The following is a 13268-nucleotide window of genomic DNA, read 5'->3' as shown; positions in this document are numbered from 1 at the left end:
ATTTTCCTTTATAAACAGTGCTGTGATGACCTCTAATATATATTAAGATTTTTCTGAATTTAGCATTTCCTTAAGGTAGATTTTTAAAATGGAATTATAGGGTGAAAGTGTCAACATACTCTTAAGTAGGGTACAAAGTTTTGGTTATGTAAGAGGAATGAGTTCTGGAGATGTAGTATATGATACGGTGATGACAGTTAACAATACTATATTATATACATGAAATGTGCTAAGAGAATACACCTTAAATTATATCTTCTCCACACAAACACACACATAGTAGTAACAATGTAAAAGTGGAGGATAAGTTATTTAGTTTGACTGATGATCTCTTCATAATGTATACATATATCAAAATATTAAGTTATATTTCTTAAACATATATAAATTATATATGACAAAAGATATCTTAGTTAAAGTTGCTAAAAGAAATAAAACTGTGACCATCTCCAAAAATAAAACATTCTTAAGTATCCTGTTGTATATACAGCAAGTTATTTTCCAAAGGTGTTCATATAAATGACATTGCCCCATTTCACCACCCCCTTTGACATACTGTGTTTTCTCATACAGTAAAAAGTCCATTGCCCATATTACCCAAAGCAATCTATAGATTCAATGCAATCTTATGAAAATACCCAACAGCATTTTTCACAGGACTAGAATAAATAATCCTAAAATTTCTATAGAACCACAGAAGACCTCGAATAGCCAAAGCAGTCTTGAGAACACAGCTGGTAGTATCACAATATGAGATTTCAAAATATACTACAAGCTGTAATAATCAAAACTGTATGATACTGGCAAAAAAAAAATACACACAGATCAATGGAACAGAATAAAGACTCCACAAATAAAAACCATGATTATGTGGTCAATCTATGACAAAGGAGGCAAGAATACGCAATGGGAAAAAGACAGTGTCTTCAACAAATGGTGCTGGGAAAACTGGACAGCTCATGCAAAAGAATGAAACTGGACCACTTTCTAACACCATACACAAAAATAAGCTCAAAATAGATTAAAGATGAGACCTGAAACCATGAAAATCCTAGAAGAGAGCACAGGCAGTAATTTCTCTGACATTGGTCATAGCAACATTTTTCTAGATATGTCTCCTGAGGCAAGGGAAACAAAAGCAAAAATAAACTATTGGGACTTCATCAACATAAAAAGCTGCACAGCAAAGAAAACCATCAATAAAACAAAAAGACAACCTACAGAATAGGAGATGGTATTGCAAATGATATATCCAATAAAGGATTATTCAAAATATGTAAAGAACTTATAGAACTCAGTACCCAAAAACCAAACAATCTGATTAAGAAATGGGCAGAGGATCTGAATAGACATTTTTCCAAAGAAGACATACAGATGGTCAACAGACACATGAAAAGATGCCCAACATCACCAGTCATCAGGGAAATTCAAATCAAAACCACAATGAGTTATCACCTTAGACCAGTTAGAATGGCTAAAATCAAAATAAGAAATAACAAGTGTTGTTGAGAAAGTGGAGAAAAGGAACACCCAGGCACCGTTTGTGGGAATGCAAATTGGTGCAGCCACTGTGGAAAACAGTATGGAGGTTCCTCAAAAAGTTAAAAACAGAAATTCCATATGATCTAATAATTCCACTACTGGGTATTTACCCAAAGAAAATGAAGACACCCTAATTCAAAAGGATATACACACCTCTACGTTTACTGTGGCATTATTTATAATAGCCAATATGGAAGCAACCCAAAGGCCTATCAGTAGATGACTGGATAAGGAAGATGTGGTACACACATACACACACACACACACACACACACACACACACACACACACACACACACAAATATTATATGCCCATAACAAAGGATGAGATCATGCCAATTGAGACAACATGAGTGGACCCAGAGGGTATTATGTCAAGTAAAATAAATCAGACTGAGAAAGACAAACACCACATTATTCCACTCATAAGTGGAATCTTTAAAAAAAAAGAATAAACAAACAAAAAGCAGAATCAGACTGATAAATACAGAGAACAAACTGATGATTGCTGTGAGGGGAGTGGAAGATTGAGCAAAATGAGTGAAGGGGAGTAGGAGATGCGGAATGATTATCTCCAGCTATGGAATGAATAGGTCACAGGAATAAAAGGCACAGCATAAGGAATATAGTCAGTGATACTATAATAGAAATGTAATGGGACAGATGGTAGGTACACTTGTGGTGAACACAGGGTAATATATAAATTTGTCAAATCACTAGGTTGTACACCCATAACTAATGTGACACCGTGTCAATCAATCATATTCAAAAAAGTCATTGTTGACTTAATAGAGAATTCTATCTCATTATTTTTATTTAGAAAAAAACTTTTTATAACCAAGGAGAACCAACAATTTACTACATCTTTATTAACCTGTTTTTTCCTCCTTACATCTTTTACATGTATCTCCAGGTGGGAGTATATGAGGGAGGGCAGGAGTGGTAGGAGCAGAATTCTTGATGTTTTTCTTATAAGTTAGATTAAACATTGTATATATCAAAAATGTTAACTTTTGTGGCGCCTGGGTGGCTCAGTTGGTTAAGCGTCTGCCTTCAGCTCAGGTCATGATCCCAGGGTCCTGGGATCGAGCCCCGTGTCAGGCTCTCTGCTCAGAGGGAGGTCTGCTTCTCCCTCTGCCTCTTCCTCTGCTCATGTGCTTTCTCTCTTGCTCTCTCTCTCAAATAAATAAATAAAGTCTAAAAAAAAATTAACTTTTGTCATCTTTGCTTTAATCATTTTTCTCTCAGACTACTTGCTTCAATTACTGACATTTGAAAGATTTAGTCACTGTTCTCAACACAAAATTTTCATTCTTAGACGTTGCCTTAAGGCATTTTTTATCTTTTTTTGATGTTGAAAATGTAATTTTAATAGATAATTCTTCATCTTACATAGGAGCACAGTAAAATACACCACATTCTGAAGAAACTCCAGAAGTTATGAGAATCAAGAGTGGGGGAAATTCAGACGGGCTACCATATCCATTACCTTAAATTGCGAGAGACAAAGCTTCCAACCTGCGGGTTAACATTTACATACCCAGGACTGGCTACACTGATGACTTACAAAGAACAGGGATAGGGAATTCGATATGGAGAAGGGTGGGAAAGAACAGTTTTTTGAGGGGAGGAACTCTGTCAATGCAGAAAAAAATTACTGAATATCAAACAATAGGAGCTCCCACAGCAAATACTGAAGGATGAAAGAATCATTAACTGAGAATCTGATACTCTCAAAGGAAGAAACCTTTCAGATGACACTTATGCAAGCTGGCTGCTTGAGATCTGCTCATCAGGTCTATAAGGAAGCCTCATAAATGCCTCAGCAACCCCAAATGATTATCAGATTGGTGTTTCCTAGTAGCACATACCAGTGGTTACACATGAAGTTTCCAGACAAGAACTAAGAAAAAGGTCATATCCCAAATGCCAGACACAAACCAAATGTGGCACAACATGTGAGTCCTACACAGGTCACAACTGCTGCTTTGCTGTGACTCTCCTGTACAGTAAGTTCAAACATCATGGCAAGACACCTATGATCATCTAATCAGACAACACAAACACATTTATGCAAATTTCTAGGAGGTAAAAAAAATATCAAATACCAATGCTTATGCGTGCTCAGGGCCAACGTATAAATACTCCGTTCAGTGACATCTTAACACAAGTTTGCATCAGGAAAAGAAACTGGCAAAATCCACCTCCTGCCGGATCAACTTGTCAGATGGTGAAGGACCAAAAGAGAACGTTCCATCAGTTTTAATTTTTAAATACGATTGTCACATTGGGAAAATGAAATAGACACAGTAAAATAAACTGTACAAAGGCAAAATAGAATAACAAAAAATATTTTACTAAAACATAAGATTTACAGAAGTTTCCAGACAAGCCATAGAAGATGGTCACAAGCTTTTTCTTGAAGGAAGGATTCTACACTTGACAGCAAGTCACAGTGTTATTAGTGAGGGCTGTGATGTTTGTTTAATGTTCCCATTTTGATTCAAACAATCAAGCTTGTCCATCTACAGCGTCTAAATAAAGTTAGACTTGGCTAGAGAGCATATTCTAAAGAACTGGTTAGCTGCTTTTAACCAATGCAATTAGATCACCATAAAAAGGGGGAAAGGAGCCCATAAAATTAAAATATAACTACCTCTCCCCCTCAAAAAAAAGTAATAAAGAAAAACACCCACATCCCTGCAGCTAACCCTGACAACTACCTTCATTCACAGTGCTTTATACTCAAACCATGATGGGGGAAATGAATAAAAGCAGAGAAGGGCCACTGCTTTTAAACGTTTCACAACAATCCGGATGGTACTTCTAGCCTCTGTTCATGCTTTACAACAGTGAATCAGGACAAGACATAGGTTTGCTAATGTGCATTTAATCACCAAAGGACTGAAGATGTCTGGGCTTTTATTCTGTAATGTTTCTAAGACTGTGTCCATTAAATGCAAACTAAAAGGAAGAAGTCTTGGCAGAACAGGGAGAACAGGAGAACTTGATGATCAGATCGATTTTAAATATTATTCATGGCATATAACCTAGTCCATGCTCTAGCTGTTTCTATGGCTTGGGCTTCATTGGTCTTCCACTGCTCCGCTGCATCATTGGATCATCTGGATTGGGAGCACTTAACAAAGCCTGGATCGATAGCAGAACTGTGCGGATCTGCAGTGCTGGGGACCACTTATCTTTCAAAATATCTAAACATATTCTTCCCAACTTGTCTACATTAGGATGATAAATTTTGGTCATGAAACGTACTTTAGGGGCTGCCATCGGGTATTCTTCTGGTAGGAATAGTTCAAGCTTAAAAGTCCCTCCCTCAAAGGGGGAATCCTGGGGGCCAGCAATGACCACATGAAAATAACGGGCGTTGCTCTCATCTGGTTCTGCTTTAATGCCAGGAACTGGTTCTGCCAGCAAACGCTGGGTTTCCTTGATAATCCTGCGGGGCAGCCCGGCCCATCTTGTCAGATCCCCGAGTTCGGCCTCCGCTCTCGACTCCGGCTCCGCTCGCCTCACGCACCTATTTTTTTTTTTTTTTTAAGTAGGCACCATAGTCTCCTCAGATCGAGACCCTGAGCTGAGATCAAGAGTCGGTCGCTAACCAACTGAGCCACCCACGTGCCCCATTTTTATCATTCTTAAGTATATAATTTCCCCTCTTCTCCATATATTTTGATATTTACACTTTTACTAATTGATAAAATAGTTTGATTTAAAAATAAATCCCGGGCGCCTGGGAGGCTCAGTTGGTTAAGCAACTGCCTTCGGCTACGGTCATGATCCTGGAGTCCCGAGATTGAGTCCCACATCGGGCTCCCTGCTCAGCGGGGAGTCTGCTTCTCCCTCTGACCCTCTTCCCTCTCGTGCTCTCTGGCTCTCATCTCTCTCTCTCAAATAAATAAGAAATCTTTAAAAAAAAATTAAAAAATAATCCCAAGTATTATTCAGTAGGAATTTGTGTGGGATTGTGGAGTGAGATTTCTAACTTCCACACTGGGCCACGGTACAGTATGACCCATAACATTTTTCTTAGAGAGGCAGAGGGTGAATATAATTTGAGTCATTGATGACTTTTAGTCACCCATCAATTTCCAGCATTTAACTCTTTGCAAAAGAGCCACGTAGCCATCTAAAAGAGCTCTCTCTAGGAGGGTTGCATTAGTTGAAAAGTAAGATGATGAATAACTCATTTTGCATCTGAACAAATTAATTAAAATATTTTATAGGATTCCTAAACAGATCTGGGGAGAAAAATCAGGAAGAGTTTCCCTTTCTCTCTCTCCCTCCCTCTCTCTCTCTTATCCTTTAAAAAACAACACTAGAAGATAGGAGGGGAAGAATGAAGGGGGGGAAACCGGTAGGGGGAGATGAACCATGAGAGACGATGGACTCTGAGAAACAAACTGAGGGTTCTAGAGGGGAGGGGGGGGTGGGGGGATGGGTTAGCCCGGGAGATGGGTATTGTTCTGCGTGGAGCACTGGGTGTTATAAAAAAAAAAAACATAACAAGTAAATTAGTACACAGAAAAACAAAAACAAAAACTAATGATGTAATGTAGGGTGATTAACATAACATAATAAAAAAATAAAAAATATAAACAAGAAAAAACAACACTACTAATCTTCTTTATTAAAACTTTGTAGAATTTTATTGACACAGTATCTGATAAAAAGAAATTGTTAGGAATCACGACTAATGACTTCTTTCAAAATCTGTTGAGAATCAGATAGAATTGCGATTACTTTTCACAAACAGTGAGGAACTCATTTGTGCCTGGAGAAATGACAACTTCCTGGAGTGTTCTCCACCCCTCATTCCTTTGGGCAGAGCCTAACCATTGGTTTCAGCAACAGGTTGTTGCGTAGGTGTTGCTGTCAATCTTTCTTTAACCTTCTCCTGAATATTATAGTAACCTGAGCATTGTGGTAACAGTACAATTTTGCTCCTCACTTAACCTTCTTGCACATCTTTCCTCTACCTTTGATTAAGAGAGGCCTACGAGGGCCTCGCTGTAAAAATCTACTTTGTGCTGGCCACATGGTGACATCTGTATCCTGGTTCCCTCACAAGAGCACCAATTTACTACAGAAAGGCACTGAAATTCATAGTAGGGCCAGAGGCAGCAATAATGTGAATCCCTTGATGAGAGGGATCATGTCTAATTGTTCTATATTAGGCTCAGATTCTTCTACGAGTCAACAGTATTAGGCAATCATACTTAACAATTATAATCTTTTCAAGAGCAAATTAAATATCCTTCCAACTGTAAAATGCCCAGTTTGCCAGTTGGTGCAATGTTCTTGTCTTTGAACACAGAATATGGCCACAGGAATCTGTCACACAGATGACCACATGGTAAAATGAGCAATGGTGTCTAAGTCTCCAGGGATTGTGGGATATGAAGCAACTGGAGAGACCTGGAGGAGGAGTCACTACAGTGAAACTGGGCATGCGGATTTCAAATCACAAAGTTGAGGAAAATAGGATTTGATTATCCTATCAAAGGAAATCGTACAATCAGACATTATTAGAAAGAGCCTTAACACAATCTAAGAGGATAAAAGGATCCAAGGAGAATGGATTGTATCGAGTGAAGTTTAATTTGGCAAAATCTCAACCTTCAGCAAGCAAACCATATGGTGCTTATAAACTTTAGAATATTTTAAGAATTTCTTGCATGTGGCATTGGTTCAGCTCACATTTGTTTTATTTCATATTTTTTATTTCATATTTTAACATTAATAACCAAGAACTTATATCATGATGCCTTCCCTCAAGGTGACAAAGTCATCCCCCTCTTTTTGCCTCTATGCAGAGAATGCAATGCTTTCTCAATCTGGATGGCAACTTTTGCATTAGGAGTGAGCAGGTTTCAGTCAATTTTATTCTAATGCCATTTAAATTGTTCCTATGCTCATTTTTGAACTGAATTAACTAATATGTGTCTTTGATGCATTAGATAACGCTACTGGTCATGGAGCAGTTGCTGATGGTTCTACCAGATGTACCTGCAAGGGCAAACCAGTCTGTCACTACATGAACACCAGTGTGTTTACTGAGTACACACTGGTGCATGAATCTTCCATTGCTAAGACTGATGGTGCAACTCCTAAGAGTCTATTTAATTGGATGTGGATTTTCTACTAGCTATGGGATCGCCATTAAAATGAGCAAGGTAGGTGTGCCCAGGTGGCTCAGTCGGTGAAGTGTCTGCCTTTGGCTTGGGTCCATGATCTCAGGGTCCTGGGATCGAGCCCCGTGTTGGGCTCCCTGCTCGGTGGGAAGCCTGCTTCTCCCTCTCCTTCTGCCTGCTGCTCCCCCTGCTTGTACTCTCTCTCTCTCTCTCTGTGTCAAATAAATAAATAAAATCTTTAAAAAAAAATAAGCAAGGTAAGAAGAAGGATGGGCATTTCTTCCTTTTTTAAAAAAATTCTTTTTAAATGTTTTTTTCTTGGAATCCTGGAAATTTTTGAATAAAAAAAATTTTTGAAAACATATTTCACAGGCAGGTTGTTTCTACACACTGCCAAATCAACCAGAAGAAAAAATGAAAAATACAGATTAGAAATTTTATTTCTAAATAACTGGAAGTGAAATTTCTACATTTAATTTTATTCCCTCTACATTTCCTTCAGGTTCGTTTCTAAATTTTAGTTTAAAAATTTAGATCTAAAATTCATCTTTCTTTTTTCACAAAATAAATATCAATGCTGGTGAGTTAGTTGGCTAAGGCTGTCATAGCAAAGTACCACAGACTGAATGGCTTAAACAGAAATTTATTGTCTCACATTCTGGAGTAGAAACCCCACATCAAGGTGTCGGAAACACTCGTTCCTTCTGGGGGCTATGAGGGAAGGACCTGTTCCCAGGGCTCTCCGTGGCTGCCTTCTGCTGACATCCCTTTCACATCATCTTCTCTTTATGCCAGTCTTTGCATCCCAATTTCCCCTTTGTGTAAGGGCACCAGTCATATTGGATTAGGGCCTACCCTAATAACCTCATTTTAATGTGATTACCTCTGTAAAGACCCTGTCTCCAATTAAGATCACATTCTGAGGTACTGGGCGTTAAGACTTCAATATATGAATTTGGAGAGGGGACAAAATTCGACCCATATTAGCTGGTATATAACATGAAAACATGAATGAGTTTTTAAGAAACCTCTTCCCATTTTTCAAGGGAACATGACTGCTTCATTAAAGTGTGTGTTCAAATCTCACACTCTCATTATAGCTTAGTCTTCCTCATTAAACTATAAGCTCCAGGAAGGTATGGACCAAGTCTTCTTTATTTATTAAATATATATTATAAATATATAATAAAAAATATAAAATATAAATATAAATAAAATAATAAATAATAAATAATAAAAATATAAAACAAATATATATTTATTAAATTTATTAAAATAAATTTATAATTTATAATTATAAATTTTAATAAATTAAATGTATTAAAAATAAATTATAAATAATACTATTTATTACAGTGCTTAGCCAGGAGCCTGGACACAGCAATGGCTTAATAAATAGCAATTGGACAAAAATGAATGTATGAATGAATAAAAGAAGGGGATGTCCAAATATGTGGAAGAAGTGTGGGAAAAGGTGAATGGGCTTGTGGAAAATATGCATGGAGTTGTGGAGGTAGATTTATCTTAAACATGGGCCCATGACAAGTCTGAGGTCTATGAGTCTATAACATTAATGTGGATGCACATATCAGTGGCATATTTAGTCACTGCTTGCTTATAGATTTCTTTGGAAAATCCTGGAGATGGAACATTCCTTCCAAACGGTCTCCTTGAGGTTTTCCTTAAGAATTTTCTACCAAGGTAGAGGTAAGAAAAAAGACATTGGATATATTTTTACAACTTGTATTTATAATTTTTTTTATTGTATAAGATGTACTGGTACCATATTAGTACTTGGCTAATATACTATTAATCAAGACAATCTCCACTTTGAGGTACAATTTTTTTCCTGGAAGCTGTATCTTAAGGCAAATCACTTGCATGAACATACATTCTTGCCTTTGCCTATTTGAAAATAAGTCACACTTACAGTTTGAGGGTATGCGGGGGGGGGGAGGTCTCCAAACCCCCCTTTGTTTCAATAATTCACTGGAAGGATTTATGAAACTCAGAAAAGTGATTATCCTCATGTTTACAAATTATTACAGCAAAAGGATACAGATTAAAAGTGGCAAAGGAAAAAGACACATAGGGCAGAGTCCGGGAAAGACCAGGTACAAATTTCTGGTTGTCTTCTCCCAATGATATCACACGGACAGAGCTTAATTTTCCCAGCAACAATGCATGTCAACCAGGGAAGTTCACCCAAGTTTTGAGGTCCATGGTTTTATTGGGGAACATAGGCATGCAGCACCCCTGTGACCGACCTCAGCTACTCAGACCCCAGTACTACCAGAAGTCAAGTTGATGGCTCAAAGCCCCAGGTATACAAAAATAGGCATTCACCATACATCATTACTAGCATAGACTACCCAGTATATCCTAAGGTCATCAGATGTACAAAGACACTCATGTAAGACAGGATAACCTAAGGACTCAAAGTTATCTTCCAGGAGCCGATCAAGGGTCAGTCTGAAGACTTCAGGAATATGGGGCACCTGGGTGGCTCAGTCGGTTGAGCGTCTGCCTTTGGCTTAGGTCATGATTCCAGGGTCCTGGGATCGAGCCCCACAGCAGGCTCCCTGCTCAGCGGGGAGTCTGCTTCTCCCTCTCCATCTGCCTGCCGTTCCCCATGCTTGTACTCTCTCTCTGTCAAATAAATGGATAAAATCTTTAAAAAAAAAAAAAAAGACTTCTGGAATAGTGAAACACAGATTTTTACTAAAGAACACTAAAGGGATGGGAACAGTGAAGAAAAACAATGGTAAAAAGCGGAACCTAATAATATTTTTAAAATTACCTATATTTGGTATTTTTATTTTAGACTATGGTATTTTTCTGCAATAACGATATGGACGATTTACAATAGACATTAATCTCTAATTCCCATTCCTTCGAACAGGAAGGTTGGGAAAGGGAAGGGTTATTGGTTTGTTGTTTGTTTGTTTTTGTTTGGTGGGGCTGTTGTTTTCAGATGGAAGACACATTTAGCAGACTAGGGCCCTGATCCACTGAGAGGCTCAGAGGCAGGTAATAGCAGGGGCAAGAAACTATCACTTTACAGATGGGTAGCCGAGACCCAGGGAGAAGTGTTGAGTGGTACAGTTTTGTGGTTAGAAAGATCTCACTTCAGGGCCACCTTAGTAAGTCGAATACTTGCTAGAGATAAAGTTGAATGAAGTTCAGAAGACTGAGCTAGAATCATAAGCTTTTGTACCTAAATCTAGAACCTGAAATTCAACCACCAACAAAAGGTTCCATCTCAACTCTGGACAATAAAGCTAGTACATAAACTGGAAGGAAAAGCAGAGAATACCCAGTTTAGTTTCTGGTGCAAAATGCTCCCCATTAAGGAATCCATCAAGAAAGTTTATCGAATGAATGAATGAATGAATGAATGAGTAATACTTGAGAAAGTGACTGTACTGGTTTCAAAGCTTCAAATTCAGGAACTGAACTGAGGGGTTAGGATGCCATAACTGAAATTAAAACCCATGGGCAGTAGGTGTAATATGTCTGCAGTTCTCTGTAAATCTCTGCTTATAGGTGCAGACATGTCAAAACACATGCACACATATATATACACAAGGTATTCCTTCAGGTAATTCCTTCAAGGAAGGACAAAACCAGAGAATCAGGAGGTCTTAAAATAGGCCCTGCTCACCCATAAGCCTCTGCATTAAGGGAAGGAAGGAAGGAAGGAAGGAAGGAAGGAAGGAAGGAAGGAAGGAAGGAAGGAAGGAAGGAAGGAAAGGGAATGGGGAGAAACTATCACAATAAGTGTGATACCCATTCTGTGGGTTTCCCTGTGTTCAGGTCTCCCTGCTACCAGATATGAAACAGGATTAGCACTCTTCTAGCAGGAAAATTACTTCTGGCTATAACCTTCTTTAATATAACACAGAGTAAAAATTCCAAAATTGATCTAACTACATTTCCTTCCTAGAGCTACATATACATGGATCACTTAATTGCAACATGGAGGTTTGACTTTGATGAAAAACCAATTTATTTACAAATGACTCTGAGTCGTAGTTATTAAAAAAATGTTAGACCAAACCTAAAACAGATTTAGAATAGCTCTGTGGAGAAGAGACAATAGAGATCTTGCCACTTATTTCATCCTGCTATGAGGTAAGAAGAGGTTGTGGGTGGTGGCCAGGAAGGTTACAAAACTCCCACAACAAAGTCTTGAATAATGTAAACTTTTATAAAGGGTTTTCGATTATCTGGCCAATACTGGTTTTGTTCCTTTTCTGTTCTCAGACCTTTTGCTGTTTCTAATCCTCTGCAGTATTATCATCAGAACGTCATCCAATCCTGTTGTCATACAGATCCTCTGAACTTTGTGTTCTTGATACTGGAGACATTTTGCAGGTCTAGCCTTTTGATCCTACTTCTAGCATTTATAGGAACTTTTCTTTCCACAGGTCACCCTGTGGTTTAAATTGTGCAGTCTTTGGCCTGGGAAGGATGGCCTTTCAGTCATCATGGGCTGTAAGCTGACTGGGGCACCCAGGTTTCTTGGAATTGACCTGAACAAAGACAAATTTGAGAAGGCCATATCTATGGGAGCCACCAAGTGCATCAAACCCCAGACTCAAGCCCATTGGTGCGATGCTGTCAGAAATGACAGGCAACGCTGTGGCCTACAGTTTTGAAGTCACTGGGCATCTTGAAAGGGTGATGAGAGCCAAGATAGGGGAGCCCTACAACAACAACACCCAACTCTTTGATCACACAAGGTGAAACTCACTGTCTATAGCTTTGTTAACAACGAACTATGGAAATACCTGCTATGCCCAAACTAGTAACCATGAAGCAGTTTTATTCAAAAAGTCAAAAAAGCTTATGAGCGGGTCTCCTAACCATAAGTATTACATTGCACCACTCTCATGTGACCAGAGTGCAAGGTAGTCAAACATCAAGACAATTTTTTGTGTTATCTTTCTTGTATAATCTTGTGGATTTCTTGGCAAAGGTGACTCCGTCTCTTATATGTTAGCAAGCCGAATATCACAAAGTGACCCTCTAAGGACAGATAAGGAGATCCACGGGGAAAAGGGACTATTCCAAATATGGCAGTCTCTTCCCCAAAATCCATGATGTATCCAACCACACTCTTTACACCTGAGTTTTGTTTTCCCGTATGTGAATTCCCTTAGAATAGAAGCCTTCAACTTTCTAAAATGTGAGTCCATTGCAGCAACCAGCAGCACCAGATCCACGTTTAGATTTGAGAAGCAGGTCCAGGGGTATATTGTTAGGGTCTGTTGATTTCTAGATGATACTTTGATGAACCTTGGTCTTTGAAAAATGCCCACATCCATTGCTACCATCCAGCAACTACTCAAAAAACTAAGAGAAAACCACTTGGGCAAATGGCCACAAAATGTGGGGTTAGTCTCCAAGATGCTGCCAAAAAAAAAGAAACTCCTTTGTTTCACGTTTTAGTATTTTATTTAATTTTCATACCTTTTAAAAAAAGATTAGGTCAATTGATTTAGTATAGTTAATTCAATTTAGTTGCGTTCAAGTGACTTTGCAGGGCTTATCTGAAGTGGTGATATTAGT

General features: G+C 38.3%; 2 pseudogenes; one reads left to right on the top strand and one right to left on the bottom strand.

Annotated features, from left to right (window-relative positions):
• Window positions 1-4567: 4567 nt before the first annotated feature.
• LOC118356744 lies at window positions 4568-6600 on the bottom strand (annotated as a pseudogene).
• Window positions 6601-6880: 280 nt separating this feature from the next.
• Window positions 6881-12355, top strand: LOC113925526 (annotated as a pseudogene).
• The last annotated feature ends 913 nt before the right edge of the window (window positions 12356-13268 follow it).

Source organism: Zalophus californianus, chromosome 2, assembly GCF_009762305.2.
Source record: "Zalophus californianus isolate mZalCal1 chromosome 2, mZalCal1.pri.v2, whole genome shotgun sequence".
In the NCBI taxonomy this organism is placed as follows: domain Eukaryota; kingdom Metazoa; phylum Chordata; class Mammalia; order Carnivora; family Otariidae; genus Zalophus; species Zalophus californianus.
The sequence above is the reverse complement of the archived record's forward strand: the minus strand, read 5'-3'. Positions and strand labels throughout refer to the sequence as shown.